Source organism: Lepisosteus oculatus, unplaced genomic scaffold, assembly GCF_040954835.1.
Source record: "Lepisosteus oculatus isolate fLepOcu1 unplaced genomic scaffold, fLepOcu1.hap2 HAP2_SCAFFOLD_93, whole genome shotgun sequence".
NCBI classification, from domain to species: domain Eukaryota; kingdom Metazoa; phylum Chordata; class Actinopteri; order Semionotiformes; family Lepisosteidae; genus Lepisosteus; species Lepisosteus oculatus.
Window position 1 is genome coordinate 226,307 of NW_027168429.1, and position 15,293 is coordinate 241,599.

Consider the following 15,293-nt stretch of genomic DNA (forward strand, 5'->3'; position numbering starts at 1 on the left):
TCATCTTGGTAGCCGTGTAGCTCAGATGAGCGAGAGCGTGTGTGTGTGTACCACCGTGATTGGATGCCGGTCCTTCTCAGGTCACAGTAAACCTTCTGCTGCCTAACTTCCCTTATTTTTGGGGATCCCTTTGAAAAAGCAAAGGAAAAAAAAACTGGCTCTTCATCAGCGTGATCAACCTCACCCAGTGTGGCGCAGTGGTCTAATGGCTAAGGCACTGGCACTCTAAGCCAGGGATTGTGGGTTCGAGTCCCATCTGGGTTGCTCCTGTCCCCTTTTGAGAGTACAAATGTCCTTGCAATTTGCGAAGCTGCAACCCCACCTTACTCAGTGAGCGTCTCTGCTTTTCTCTCACATACAGTTGGGAGAAAAACTTTTGTAAACAGCCCTTCGGAATGATGTGGATTTCTGCATGAATGGCTCCTAACATGTGATCTTATCTTTATCTAAGTCATAATAATTAATAAAGAGAGTCTGATTTCACAAACAACACACGCCCAACATTTGACATTGCTGTTTTAACAAATGTTTTAAACAATCAAGGTCATTGATGGAAAAAGTACGTGAACCCTTATATTAAGGAGCTAGTGGAACCTCCTTTATTGACAAAAACCTCAACCCCCACTTTCTGTAGCGGCTGGTCAGACCTGAGCAGCGGTTAGGAGGTATTTTGGCCTATTCCTCTATGCAAAACTGTTTCAGTTCATGTATATTTTTGGGATGTCTTGCACTGAACGGCCTGCTTCAGATCATGCCACAGCACTTCAATGGGATTGGGGTCAGGACTCTTACTTGGCCATCCCAAAATATGGAATTTCTTCTGTTTCAGCCACTCTGTTGTTGATGTACTCCTTTGTTTTTGTCATGCTGCATGACCCAGCGTCTTTCGAGTTTTAGATCACAGGCAGACACCCTGACATTCTGCTGTAGAATTTCCTGATACATCTTGGAATTCATCGGTCCCTCGATGATTGCAAGCCCTACAGCCTCCGCCATGCTTCCCAGGTGGGATGAGGTTTTGGAGTTGGTATGCAGTGTTTTGTTATCTCCAAACATAACGCTGTGCACATTTACCAACAAGTTCAACTTTTGTCACGTCTGTCCACAGAACATTGTTCCAGGAGTTGCTGTGGAACATCCATGTGGTCTTTAGCAAACTTGAGAGGGGCAGTGGTGGTTTTTTTGTTGGGGAGAGCAGTGGTTTCCTCCGTGGTGACCTCGGATGATCACCACTCCTGTTCAGATTTCTTCTTATGGTGGACTCATGAACACAGACGTAAGACAAAGTCAACCACCTGTTCGCTAGATCCCATCCCCACTCAGCTAGTCAAAGATTCCCTCGAAGGACTGGCAGGACCTATAATTAGTATGATGAATGCATCGCTTGCGTCAGGCATTGTACCTGATCAATTTAAGGTAGCAGTTGTTAAACCGCTCCTTAAGAAGTCAAATTTGGATCCACAAGTTCTTAACAACTACAGGCCTGTCTCAAAGGTCCCATTTCAATCTAAAAGTCTTGAGAGAATAGTTGTTGCCCAACGTCAATCGTATCTGGATTCAAATAATATAATTGAGAAATTTCAGTCTGGTTTCTGAAACTGCATTAACGAGAGTCGTAAATGATATTCTCTTAGCTACTGATGCAGGGAATGCAACAGTGCTTGTGCTTCTAGATCTTAGAGCTGCCTTTGACACGGTTGACCTCTCTGTTTTGTTACACAGGCTTGAGTTTGAGGTTGGCTTATCTGGAACCGTCCTTCAGTGGTTTACTTCACATTTTACTCATCGTTTTCATTATGTTCAAATATCTAATAATTGTACTGCTTCATCAACGTCACCAGTTCAATTTGGGGTACCAGACGGATCAGTGCCGGGACCAATATTGCTCTCTCTCTCTACATGCTGCTGCTAGGTAGGATAATACGAAAAAATAATATGAACTTTCATTCATATGCTGATGACACTCAAATAAACATTTTGTTTACACCAAACGACAACTCTTCTATTATCACTTTAGTTAAATGCATTAATGAAGGAAAGACTTGGATGTGTGAAAACTTTTTGTTACTCAACTCTGAGAAAACTGAGGATCTGTTGATCGGAGGCAACAATACTGATAGGACTACTATAACTTCAGCACTTAACTCAGAGGATTTAAACATTTGCCTCAAAGAGACAGCACGTAACCTAGGCGGCATATTAGACACAAGGCTCTTAACAACTTGCATTGTTAAGTGCCTTGGGACAACCTTGTTGTGAAAGGCGCTATATAGAAATACATTGATTTGAACTGAATTGACAATGTAAAATGTTGTGTGTTGTTTGTTAAACAAGACTGTCTTTATTATTATGCGTCAGATGAAGATCAGATCACATTTTAAGAGCCATTCATTTAGAAATCCAGATCATTCGTGTTTTAAAAGTCGCGGGAAAAGCGAAACGGGTGCTTTTCCTTTGTTGCGCAGACACACGACGACACCGTAGGCGGCAGGACTCGAAGCTTCGCGGGGAGACCCCGACGGCTTTCTAATCCATCGCCCTAACCACTCGGCCACGGCTGCAGCGCGCGCTGCCTTCTTGATACAGTCTAACATAGAGTGCCGGGCGGCGGCGGAACCCTTTTTCAAAGTCGCTTTCGGTTTAACAACAACAAAAAAGAATTTCACAAAATACATGCTAGCAGACAAATGCGCCTCGGAGAACTTAAGGCTGGCTTCAAGTTGGAATGATAGTCTCCCCGTCCGGTCAGGAAAAGGGAACTTTGTTAGACAGAAAGAAGGAAGTAACAATAACGGAGAATTGTGTGCAAGGATTTTAGAAGCTGCGCAGCCCTGCAGTTTCAATAGCCCTTTTATTCGTGTTAGATGCTGGAATTGCCTTTTTTTGACGCTCTTACGAATGCGATGTCAACGAAAACAGAACGAAGCACAAAAAAACCTCAAGTCCTGCAGTTGGATGGTTGGATAGAATGCCGTTACGCGTCCAAGCCGTATTTTCAAGACGTGATTCCCTGAGTCCCAAAAATTTGTAAGTTCTTTGGATGATCTGTGGACCGATCTTTCACGATGAAGAATTCCTTAAGAAGAATAGATCTCGGCCCACCATCCCAATGCCTCCATCTCAAAACAGCAACCTCCCACTGCCCTTAGTCTGCAAGGCAGTCCTTTCAAGTGCGATGATGACGCCGGGACCTTCGTTGCCTATTGTACGAGCTTAACTTTTGTGCTCATCAATTCAACGCTCTTTCCATCAACTCATCTTGTCTTTTGACGTTTCGTGTTTTGTGCTCCTTTGACTATCGGCATATCGGGTGACTGCAAACACTGAAGTTCTTGCTTACGGAGTGTGGAACAGTGTTTTCAAGTGATCGCTGTTCTGTCATGTTGACGCCGAGTGAATCTTTCTTTGGCAACATGGGCAGGCTGACAGCAAAAGTAATGGCAAATTTCTTGACTTATTTCTGAATGTGAATGTTCTTTAGAAAAGGGATGCGGCGTTGCTTCTCCCCCGTGTAAAGGTCACGCATTCCAGACGTGGTTATGAGCGAACAGTTGCCGCAAGTGTTTGAAAAGAGTAAGAGAGGAAGCAGCCCTGCCCCGGGTGAGGATCAAACTCAGGACCTTCAGATGAAGAGACTGACGCGCTACCAACTACGCCAACGAGGCCAGCTGCAGTGCACAGCCGGAAAGTTTGCCTCATATGGATTTCAGTCGCCCGTTCCCTAATCTTTAGACGCCCTCTGCTGGATGTTGCATTTGCCTTTTGATCTCACCGATACTTTTTTGGTCTGTTTCTGTTGCGAGTCCGTTTTTCAGATCTCACCTAGCACAAGTCTCTCTGGCTGAAGTGGCCTCTCTGCTTCAGCATCGTGCCCTCACTCAGCCATTAAAAACGTCACTCGGACTTCTGACATGCTGACATGAAATGTCAAGAGAGAGTGGCGGAGACGCTTAAGGCAGAGAGAAGATGAAGAGGGGGCGTGGCTGCGAAATGATTGACAGCTGCATGACGCTCTCCATGCAAGGTGTGACCACAGGCTAAAGGACACCTTTCGGCACATCAAGCTCTAAGCACACACCTGGAGGACGTGGGAAACGATCCCGCTACCTCTCGCATGCAAAGCGAGCGCTGTACCATGCAAGCTAACCCCCCTCGCTGGGGCTCATGCCTCAGTGTTGCCTAGTGCCGCTTGTTCCCCTCTTACCGGGTGCAGTTCACTGCCCTTCGTCTGCAAGGCAGTCGTGTAATTGCGGCTTTCTTGACTTATTGATGAAGGTCTGACTGGACGAGCGAATGACGCCTCTCCCCCATCCTCAAGCTCGCTGACAGGATAAAATAGAAAGTGCTGCTGTGGCTCATTGGTTTAGGGGTATGATTCTCGCTTAGGGTGTGGGAGGTCCCGGGTTCAACTCCCGGCTGAGCCCTTGTGTGCTCTTTCTGTCCTCGTCCACAAGACTGGGAACTGATATCCACATCACCTTGCAGCATCTGCTTATGGCAAACGATGGAATGTGACTAATGACTGAACGAGCCTGGTGAATACTCATCACGTGGCACAATGAGAGCGTGCAGTCAGCTGTCCAAGGCAGCAACCTCATTGCTCGTTCAAAAGAACACGTACTGAAAACTCATCACCACTATGTCGTAAATGAGCACCGCGATCGCTTGTTGTCATGCGTCCTTACTTGGGAAATGCAGAAGCAAAAACTGCCCTCTCTCAGCCACCGAAACGTGTGCGGCTCGCCTTGCACTCTCTGCGCCTCGCATATTTATGGAGCTGTCTGCTCTTCTTTCTGTTGAAGTACGCAAGTTACGGGGCGTACTGCAGACTATGATGTGCTCAATGACAGCTTTCAAGATTTGAAAACTATGAGCTTGATGGCTCAAGTCGAACGAATGTGGTTGTTACGCAATTGATGATCAAACGCACATATTCTAACGATTCGTGAGAGTATGTTCTAAAGGTCCTTGGCTCGATCCCGGGTTTCGGCATTTTGTTTCATCGCTCCCTTTGTTCCTCTCTCCAGCGCCCCCTGCCTAAAATGACGCGTCCCTTTCTCAGCCCGAAACGCAAGCGATACACCAGCAACAAACCCTACAGGTTTCCGTAGTGTAGTGGTTATCACGTTTGCCTAACATGTGAAAAGTCCCAGGTTCGAGACCGGGTGCAAACAGCCTCTTCTTGCACGCTCCTGCACTTCACAGAGGTCTTGAACCACCAGTCATTTGTTCCCAATGTATTTCCGGTGCCTTCATGCACTCTTGTACCAAACGCACGTTTTTTCTGTACCTGGAGCTGATCATTTGCAATTTGGCTGTCCCGACAGACCAAGACGAGCTCTGTCGGCTCAAAAGCAGCGCAACACCTGCGAGAACAACAGAAAGATTAGTACCCAGCGGGGGCCTCTTAGTGAGCCCAAGATCTCATCAAGAATCGACTCCAGCAACAGGGCTGGGCGCATTGTTCCATACTCCGACCACTCTTGGTGTAAACAGGTCCCTCCTGGTCTCTGCATGAAATGCACTTTCCTGCGTTTGCTGTGGTGTAACTGGCTTCCCCTGCATGGGCGAATGTGAAGAAGATCCTTAGTAAGTCATTGAAGAAACCCGAGAAGAGGTCGGAGTGGCCTCTGTCGTTCATCAACGATCCAGTCAGGCAGTACTCCTCTGTAAAGCGCCGTTCGTTCACATCGATTGGCTTTTTTTTGCCTTCATTCATGCAAGTAGTAAAAGCAAACACCCCTATTCTGCCGTGACCCAGATTTGAACCAGAGTTGTTGCGGCCACAACGCAAAGTACTGACCACTATACGATCACGTCGAGTTACCGATACACACGTGGCAGGGCGGAAAAGGCTGTGCTCTCTTCGTGTGACATAAACGGAAAAGTCCTGACGTTGCATTTCAACTGAGTCCCAGTATACATCGACCCTTCGACACTCTGAGTGGCAACTCTCTTGCGTGTTTTCTCATATTTATGTAGTTTGCTTGCATGATGCCGGGAATAGCAGGGTTGTTCGCTGCCATATGGTCTAGTGGTTAGGATTCCTGGTTTTCACCCAGGCGGCCCTGGTTCGACTCCCGGTATGGGAACGTGTCAGTTTTGCCTCCTGCTTTCCAAAAGATCAGCACCGTGTACGAAGGAGCCGCATTAAAACTACTCGAACGTGCAAAACGTGCGAGAAGAGGGGGCGCTTGTTTCCAGCCGAAACTTCTCGCGTGTGAGACCAGCTGACCATCGCTGCAGGAGGTGGGAGGGTTACTCTGGTAGACAGGGCTGACCTTCGGCAATAGGATTTATACTCTCCAAGATGATATTTGCACTTTCTGGAGAGGCGATTTTCTCCACTTCAGTAGCCCGATTTCGTCGATTGCGTGGAGAGGGCTGTAGAATGTGACGCCGTCTTTCCTGCTCCGTCCATGACAGGCGTGCTGGTCTCTGGAGAGAGAGCACGGTCCATCAGCGCACTCCAATAAAGGCACTGGAAGCAGCTGAATCGCATTGGCGAAGCTCAGCACTGGGCCGCTGGGCATGTTTTGCCACTGTTTCCGTAGTGTAGTGGTTATCACGTTCGCCTCACATGCGAAAGGTCCCCGGTTCGAAACCGGGCGAAAACAGATTTCTTTTGTCGCCACGCACAAAAGGGGATTGGGGATTCGCCTAGCGCTGTGATCGAACAGACCCACTCACCTCTTAGTGTGGCGGGATCTGCACAGTGCATGTCGCAGCGCATCCTGCTTTCACTTCAATGCGCGTCCTGATGTACCCCTGTCTCCCGCGTGACAGGTGGGGACAGGTGACTGGTCCTATACTAACGAGGAAGACATCGCTCTCTCCGACCCCCGGGCATCGTGTCCCGACCCACCGTGCTGGAAGCCGACGCGTGCTGTGATTCCTTTACGGAGCAGAAATGACAACCGAGGAGCCGAGAGATCATTTCAGCATTTCGCGTCTGAACGGAAAACACAAACGACCAACTCGGAATGATTTGCCTTTGACGCTTATCAAAGCGTTCTTTGTGCATCGAACAGACCCAGTCACCTCTTAGTGTGGTGGGATCTGCACAGTGCATGTCGCAGCGCTCCCTGCTTTCACTTCAATGTGCTTCCTGATGTCGAGTCGTGTGCCGTGCGGAGGCTCTGAAAGCGAGAGCAATGAAAAGGTGCACGACGCTGTGTTAGAAAACAGAGAAGTGAAAGGCAGTCCTTTCTCTAAGGAGGTAGAAGAAAAGCTACTCCCCATCGGGGAATCGAACCCCGGTCTCCCGCGTGACAGGCGGGGATACTTGCCACTATACTAACGAGGAAGACATCGCACGCTCCGACCCCCGGCATCGTGTCCCGACCCAGCATGCTGGAAGGCGACGCGTGCTGTGATTCCTTTACGGAGCAGAAATGACAACCGAGGAGCCGAGAGATCATTTCAGCATTTCGCGTCTGAACGGAAAACACAAACGACCAACTCGGAATGACTTGCTTTGGACGCTTTTCAAAGCGTTCTTTGTGCACGACGACTGCGCCGCCTAGCAGATACAAATGGGTTGTACAACTTTGAAGTAGCAAATGGAAGAGGGCTAAGCCCCCTCTCTTTTAGCCCAGGTTCGATCTGTCTCCCAGAATCACCAGGGCGCGCACACACACACCCGTGCCGTTGAAGTGCTTTGCTTCATTTCTAAGGGCAACTCAACATTCACTCCTACCCCGAGTGCAGAAAAGACAGCGTCCGCAGCAACAACAGCTCAGGTCTCTGCACAGGAGCTAAGCTGCCCCCATCTCCTCTGCTCTGCGGCTCCTGCAGAGCGGAGTCCTGCCTGGAGCCGTGTTTGCAGGCGGCAGCTCCCCACGCTCTGTCTGTGCGTCATGAAATTAATTAATAACGTAAATAAATTTATAAAGTTAATAAAGTTATAAATTAGAAATTAATAACGATATAATTATATTCATGTACCGCAACACAAGAATAGTACACGCTGTACATTGTCTGTCGATAATGTTTCTGTAGTGCTTTAGTGGGTTAGGTTCCTGACTTCCATGTCACACGGTCTATGATTGAATCCCATGGAACTATGACTTTATTTTTTAACAAACATTTCTTTGAAAAAATGAAACGTTTCCCTTGGTCAGAGATTAAATAAAACCTCACTTTTTTAGGTTTTACTGTGCAGAGTGAGGTTTTACCTCACTTTTTTTGAGCAGAAGGTTTACTGTGACCTGAGAAGGGCCGGCATCCAATCACGGTGGTAAATACACACAAGCTCTCACTCATCTGAGCTACACGGCTACCAAGATGATCTCGGGTGCGCCGAGCTGGTACGGAACATATTGAACTGATCGACGGCGAATTGTCTCTCAGACAGGCTTTTCACCTCTAAGCTCCCTGACTGACAGTGATCAGCTAGGTAGTGAAACAGTCAGCTGCTTCTAAGCCTTAAACAGCTGCATCTCGGTGCTTCCACGGAGAGATGATTTGAAAGCCGAACATCACCCATTGGGAACACCTTACTATCACTAGTTTAAGAGACTCTTAAGGTCTTGCAGAGGTGCCTGTCTAATAGCATGCGCTTTGCAAGCTATAGGTGTTTAGGCTGAGGCAGAATGCCTGTTAACAAAATGTTTTTCTAAAGGTGTGTCCAAGTGGCTGCAAAAGGACAACACTCCTGGGGTGCTGTGGCTTAGTTGGTTAAAGCGCCTGTCTAGTAAACAGGAGATCCTGGGTTCGAATCCCAGCGGTGCCTTCTTTGTTCTGTCTTCTTGAACAGTACTGGTCATTATGGACAACCACCTACAGCTAGACTTAATTAAATGCAAGTATTCATTTCCTGTCTTTAACGCGACTTGTTTTTCTTAAAATGGATGCAACTTGCAAAACATGAAATACAAACCTTGCTAATCAGCGCTAGCGGCTGGCAAAAAAATAAAAGAAGTCAGCAATGTTTTTTTCTTTAACCTTAACCCTACTAATGGAGAAGAGTTAAACGACCGAGTCTATGCAGCTTAAACGGTGCGCACGTCGGGTTCTTAGCTGGTAAATCACGCTCACCCCAGTCCTTAATCTTTTAAAGAGGATACAAAATTGAACCTAGTCGCCACATCACATACATCCTGTTCAATGATAAAAAGGTAACATCTATCCTCGCTCCAGACTAAATCTCACGTTGAGGGCATATTTTTTTTCACTTTACCGTGAGTCGGGCTCGGCTGCACAGAGGAGAGAGCAGAGCAATGAGGTCACGGGGACAGGGGAGTCACACGCTGGCGGTTTGAATACGCGGAAGATCACTGAGGGATCCACAGTATATGGACCCTCCGTGCGCCATCAGTCCGCACTCCGGACTCTGAATCCTGCCATCCGAGTTAAGATCTCGGCGGAACCTGAGGCACAGTTCCTTCTTAAAACGTAATCTGGTGAGCATTTCTAGAATCGTACTTGTATAGATGCAGCCTTTAATGTGTTGCCAGGTTAAAATTGATGACTTCTTGTATTTCAGTAGGCAACTGCCCTCTTGATTTCGGATTTAATTTCTTTATTACAGGGGCGCTTTTATGATGACAGAGTCATGTTCAGGTACTTTGCTTGATGGAGGAAGCTCATTTCGGACTCTGTGATCTGCTCACCTGGAATGGTCTGCTGTACTACTACAAAAGAGAAGTAGAGTCTGGAAGAAGGGACAATTTTATGATGCTTTGGAAGGTAATGTTTTTTTTTTCTTTGAAATCGAAATGAATCAGAATAGCAGTGCAAAAGACAAACTCTTGGTTTGGTTTAAAGAGATATGGTTTTAAAACAGACAACATGTAGAAAACAGGTGTTTCTCACTTTTGGAAAAGAATGGACCGGGGGTAATATTTTACTAGTTGCAGGGCTGAGCTCACTGGGTTACAGTCCTGCAGTATCACACCAGGTCCAGTGGCGCAATGGATAACGCGTCTGATTACGAATCAGGAGATTGTAGGTTCGACTCCTACCTGGCTCAGGTCATTTTTAAACGCATCGGGCTGCTCCCTAAGTAGTCTGTGCTACTTACTGCATTGTAATTGCACCCAGTAAGAGATTTCCTTCATGTAAATGAACTGCACCTGACAGCTTTAGAAAAACACCTGGGCTCAGTACGGTGCTGAGAACTCAGCGTTGCTGTTCTAATTAGCACGCACTGCATCGGCTATGAACCCGAACTTTTCAATTATTCCGATCAGTAAGTCAACACGTAGTCCACATGAAAGGAAGAAATATTCTCTTGTCTGTCTCTTGTTTTTATAGAACTGAATGTCCCTGACAATGTACTGTTAGTTTTAATTGAAGAACGGCATTTGTGTTCAAATATACCAGACAAGTTTACGTAACTGCTCGTGCGACACTCAGTTGTAATTAGTCAAGAAATAAAGTCGAACAACAGCTGCGGGTTTGATTCTGAACGTACAGATGCAGCCATTCAAAATGGGTGAGGTATTTCGCGGCATACCGCGACACGCCCACCGGGGTATCACGCGGTTCACGTGTGTCACGTGACTAACTATCCGGCGTCGCCTTGTAAAACCGCCAGGGGGAGCTTAACCTCTCATGTACAGCATTTGAGCCTTTAATTTTGAACTGTGTATTACAGCATGTTAATCATCAGTCATTAAAATGTTGGTATATTTTATGAAAGCAAGATTGCTCAGTTGGACAAAACCAACTGAGCTGTGCATCACACAGCTGCCAGCGCACCTCACCGTGCCAGGCCACCACTGCGTCACATAGCTGCAAGCGCACCTCACCGTGCCAGGCCACCACTGCATCATACAGCTGCCAGGGCACCTCACCGTGCCAGGCCACCACTGCGTCACAACACACAGCTGCCAGTGCACCTCTACATACCCGACCACCACTGCATCACACAGCTGCCAGCGCACCTCACCGTGCCAGGCCACCACTGCGTCACAACACACAGCTGCCAGTGCACCTCTACATACCCGACCACCACTGCATCACACAGCTGCCAGCGCACCTCACCGTGCCAGGCCACCACTGCGTCACAACACACAGCTGCCAGTGCACCTCTACATACCCGACCACCACTGCATCACACAGCTGCCAGCGCACCTCACCGTGCCAGGCCACCACTGCGTCACAACACACAGCTGCCAGTGCACCTCTACATACCCGACCACCACTGCATCACACAGCTCCAGCGCACCTCACCGTGCCAGGCCACCACTGCGTCACAACACACAGCTGCCAGTGCACCTCTACATACCCGACCACCACTGCATCACACAGCTTCCAGCGCACCTCACCGTGCCAGGCCACCACTGCGTCACAACACACAGCTGCCAGTGCACCTCTACATACCCGACCACCACTGCATCACACAGCTGCCAGGGCACCACACCGTGTCAGGCCACCACTGCGTCACAACACACAGCTGCCAGTGCACCTCTACATACCCGACCACCACTGCATCACACAGCTGCCAGCGCACCTCACCGTGTCAGGCCACCACTGCGTCACACATATTTCAGCGCCATATATTTCATGGATATTATGGAATATAATGGATGGATATCTTAGTTATCTTTCTAGTTCACAGGTTTGCATGCATAATTTAATTTTGAAAGCCACTGAGACATCAGGTACTACTGTTGTATTTATGAAAAAGAAACAAAACAAAAAACATACTAACAACTGTGCCATCCTACTCCTTAGTTAATACATTTTATTATTCATAAACAGTTAACATTGTTAGCAAAATATTTTGAATTATATTTAACCCTATTTTATCTTTAGTTTTGTATTTAACTTATTATATGATAGTCAGACTTAATGTATATTTCAACAATGAAAATATATTTTTACAAGATTTTACATTAAGCACTTAAAATTAATATGGTTAATAATAGTAAACTGTAACATGCTGTAACAAGATCGGTTAAATTGCGAAGAAAATGCTTTCAGAGAAAATGTTTCAGGTGTGAAGAACATAGATGTCCAATGCAATTTCAACCAAACCTGTTCCCACACACCCTGCCCCCACTACCATTAGAATATACACAAACATTTTAGCGTTTCATTCTGAGCAGAAGACCCTCACACCTGAAGAGTGCTGGCTGTGACAAATTAAACCGGTTTTACAGGTTTCAATCACAGACCATGTGACATGGGACTCAGTAAACTAACACACAGCGCCACTGGATTTGATAATACCTAACCAAAATCCGCAATATGGAAACAGAACCTGTGTAATTGTTGATAGATGATGTACTCGTAACATTTTTTCAAGACGAACTACAACATTTAAAAAATGACTTGTATGTACTTGATATCTCTAATCAATCCACGGGTCCCAGCACAAAACGAAACTAAAACGCATACCGTTTCGCGCTTCTTATTAGTTGCTCAAAAGTAATTTGACCGTATGAAATGCATAATATAAACCTAGAAACATATACGTGAGCAGTACTTAAGCACTGTAGTATCGGTGTTAAGACATACCTCTCAAATACTGTAAATCAAGTTAAAAATATCTCAAGACCGATTCTGGTCGTTATGAAACCATGTTTCGTGTATGTTTTCTTTTTCATCTTGAAATAACTCATTTCTAAATACCTTTTTCACTGTTAACATCTTGCAGCAACTTTGCGACAAAATATACACTCTGACAGTTCATCCTGCTACCAACATTAAATAAAACAAATCTTAAGATTTCTATATTTATGTCTTTATTTAGTGGTTTCATTAGTGACAAAGGCTAAACTTTCTTGGAAAAATGTATTTTATGTGTTGCGGAAAAAACTGACTTGCTTTAACAAAATATGTTTACAAATCCTTTCACCTGGCATTTTCGTAGTTAGAAATTATGGAACGCTCTGTTAAAAGCAAGGGAGTTTTTATGTCCGTTGCAGTTCTTTTGCAACATGAATATAATTATATCGTTATTAATTTCTTGAGATACGCGATTCCATATTATATTCCCTTTTAATCAAATTCTAAAAGTATGCTTGTTGACTCCGGTATCACGTTAGTTAAAGACTTCGAAGCTTACAATGTTTAGGGAGAAATGGAATACTGGTGTGTATTTTTTTCTTTAAAGTACCAAGACCAGCTATATACTGTATGTTTACATTCCAAAATTAATATCGTTTATGGCCTTCACACGCGTTACAGTATGCTCCTATTCTTTTTATGCTCAGGCACTAAGATTTCCCTTCAGTGGTAAAATTCAATATCTACAACGGGCACAGTAAAGACGTTTACAGTAAGTCTTTCTACGACAGACCAACGGACCACGAGTGCCCCTGTCGGTCAACCAATCACGCACCGCGTGACCGGCCTTTGACCGGTAGGCGGTCAAAGGTCTTTTCTAGGTCTACACTTAAAATGCACAGAGGGAGGGAGCGATCCTCTGAGTACAGACAGACATCCCTCAACAAGGCCAGGTTGTCGCTCATCAGGCGTCCTGCTATCCCACAAGTCTGTTCTTTCCCTACCAGTGAGGCCACTACATTTTGTAGGCGCAGGAAAAGGGCTTTGGACAGGATCTTAGTGTCCACGCCTAACAGGCTGAGGGGTCTCCAGTTCTTTATGTCATTCTTTGCTCCTTTCTTAAACAAGAGAGAGATAGTGCCTTCTCTTAAGGAGTCAGGCAGCAATTCTGTCTTATAGCTTTCCTCGAATAGGAGCAGTAGCGGATCCTGAAGCAGATCCCAAAAGGTGCAATAAAATTCTTTAGGGAGCCCGTCAGCACCCGGAGTTTTCCCCTGCTGTAAGCTCTCCATAGCCTGTCTCAGCTCTTCTACTGTCAAATCCCTCTCAAGTACTTCCCTATCTTCTTCACTCAAAACGTTTTCTAGCTTTGAGGTAAAAAAATGAATTTCTTCATCCTTTACCTCTGTAGAGCTGTACAGTCTTGAGTAGAAGGCCTCGGTGCAGGAGAGGATAGCACTCGGCTCTGTTCTCTCTCGTCCCTCCTCATCAACTACACTTTCCATGACAGACTTGGAGCCTACCACTTTCCTGAAAAAGAAGCGAGTACACTTCTTATTTTCTTCCAAGAACTGCACTCTGCTTCTTAACAGCACTCCTCGACTACTTTCTTCGGCTATGCTCCGGATGTCCTTTTTTAAAAGGGTGATATCCTCGAGCACATCGAAGCCACTGTGCAGCATCGTGTAGAGACGCTGCAGCTGTCTGTTTCCTGGCTAGCAATCCTCTCCGTCTGGCAGCAGCCTTCCTTCCCTCAGCCATGAAAAAGGCCTTTGTCCTCATCTTCACCTCCTCCCACCACTCTCCTACTGACCCGTACAGACACTGCAAGGACAGCCACTGTGATAGTTTCTCCTTGTAGCGGGATACTACCCCCTCGTTCTCTAGCAGCTTTGTGTTGAGTTTCCAGAGGCCTGGGCCAAAGACAGTCCTGCCCTGGAGTTCCACTCTACACCCTAAAGCCTGATGATCTGAGAAGAAGACAGGCTGAAGAGTGACCCCAACAACTTTCACTCTCTCTGAGACAAAGCAATAGTCAATTCTGGAGCTGCTATTCCTCCCTGACCATGTATATCCTGCTGTTGTGGGATATATACATCTATATGTGTCTGAGAGTTTAAAGTCTTGAACTAAGTTTTGCAGGGCCAGTGAGCTGGAATCCAATTTTATCGGAGAGCTAGACTGCCTGTCTGTGTGCTCTAAGATACAATTAAAATCCCCTCCCACTATCACGTCTGTGCTACTTAACAATAGGGGAGAGAGTGCCTTGAGTAGCTCCACCCTTCCTCCCACGTCAGTAGGACAATACACATTGATTAGCCGCAGGTTAACAGTCCCCCATTCCACATCCACACACAGCAACCTGCCATCTATGACCCTCTGAATACTTTTCAATTTGAAAGCCCATCCTTTGAAAAGAATGGCCACGCCAGAGGCTCTGTTGTTATTGTCCCCTGACCAAACAGAAGGCCCTTTATCCCACCTATCTTCAAAGCTTTTATACCTCTCTTGATAGGCTAAAGCACACTCCTGCAACATCAACACATCTCCCTCTCTCTGCTGGAGTAATCAAAGACACACTGGCATTTAACTCTGTCATTGATACCTCTGGTGTTAAGAGAAATTATGTTTAGAGCCATATTACATAAGAAAGTGGAACCAGTCTTTACAAAACACATTTCTCTTTGGTCTCACCTGTTACCTTCTTCTTTTTCTTTTTCTTCTTACCAATTTCCTGCCAGCCATCCTCTGAATGAGCCTTCATCAGGGTGGCAGCAGTAAAAGCATTCACGGAGTCCATTTCAAGGAAGGGGGTAGAGGGAGGGGTGGAGGGG

The 15,293-nt window shown here is 46.2% G+C and overlaps 5 non-coding genes across 5 annotated transcripts; 4 read left to right on the plus strand and 1 right to left on the minus strand.

Annotated features, from left to right (window-relative positions):
* The first annotated feature begins 6,020 nt into the window (after positions 1–6,020).
* On the plus strand, positions 6,021–6,092 carry trnae-uuc (transfer RNA glutamic acid (anticodon UUC)). Its single transcript has one exon. It is a non-coding gene; the product is annotated as a tRNA-Glu (tRNA).
* A 452-nt stretch (positions 6,093–6,544) lies between these two features.
* trnav-cac (transfer RNA valine (anticodon CAC)) lies at positions 6,545–6,617 on the plus strand. The gene has a single exon. It is a non-coding gene; the product is annotated as a tRNA-Val (tRNA).
* A 617-nt stretch (positions 6,618–7,234) lies between these two features.
* On the minus strand, positions 7,235–7,306 carry trnad-guc (transfer RNA aspartic acid (anticodon GUC)). Its single transcript has one exon. It is a non-coding gene; the product is annotated as a tRNA-Asp (tRNA).
* A 1,354-nt stretch (positions 7,307–8,660) lies between these two features.
* Positions 8,661–8,734, plus strand: trnat-agu (transfer RNA threonine (anticodon AGU)). The gene has a single exon. It is a non-coding gene; the product is annotated as a tRNA-Thr (tRNA).
* Positions 8,735–9,900: 1,166 nt separating this feature from the next.
* On the plus strand, positions 9,901–9,973 carry trnar-acg (transfer RNA arginine (anticodon ACG)). Its single transcript has one exon. It is a non-coding gene; the product is annotated as a tRNA-Arg (tRNA).
* The last annotated feature ends 5,320 nt before the right edge of the window (positions 9,974–15,293 follow it).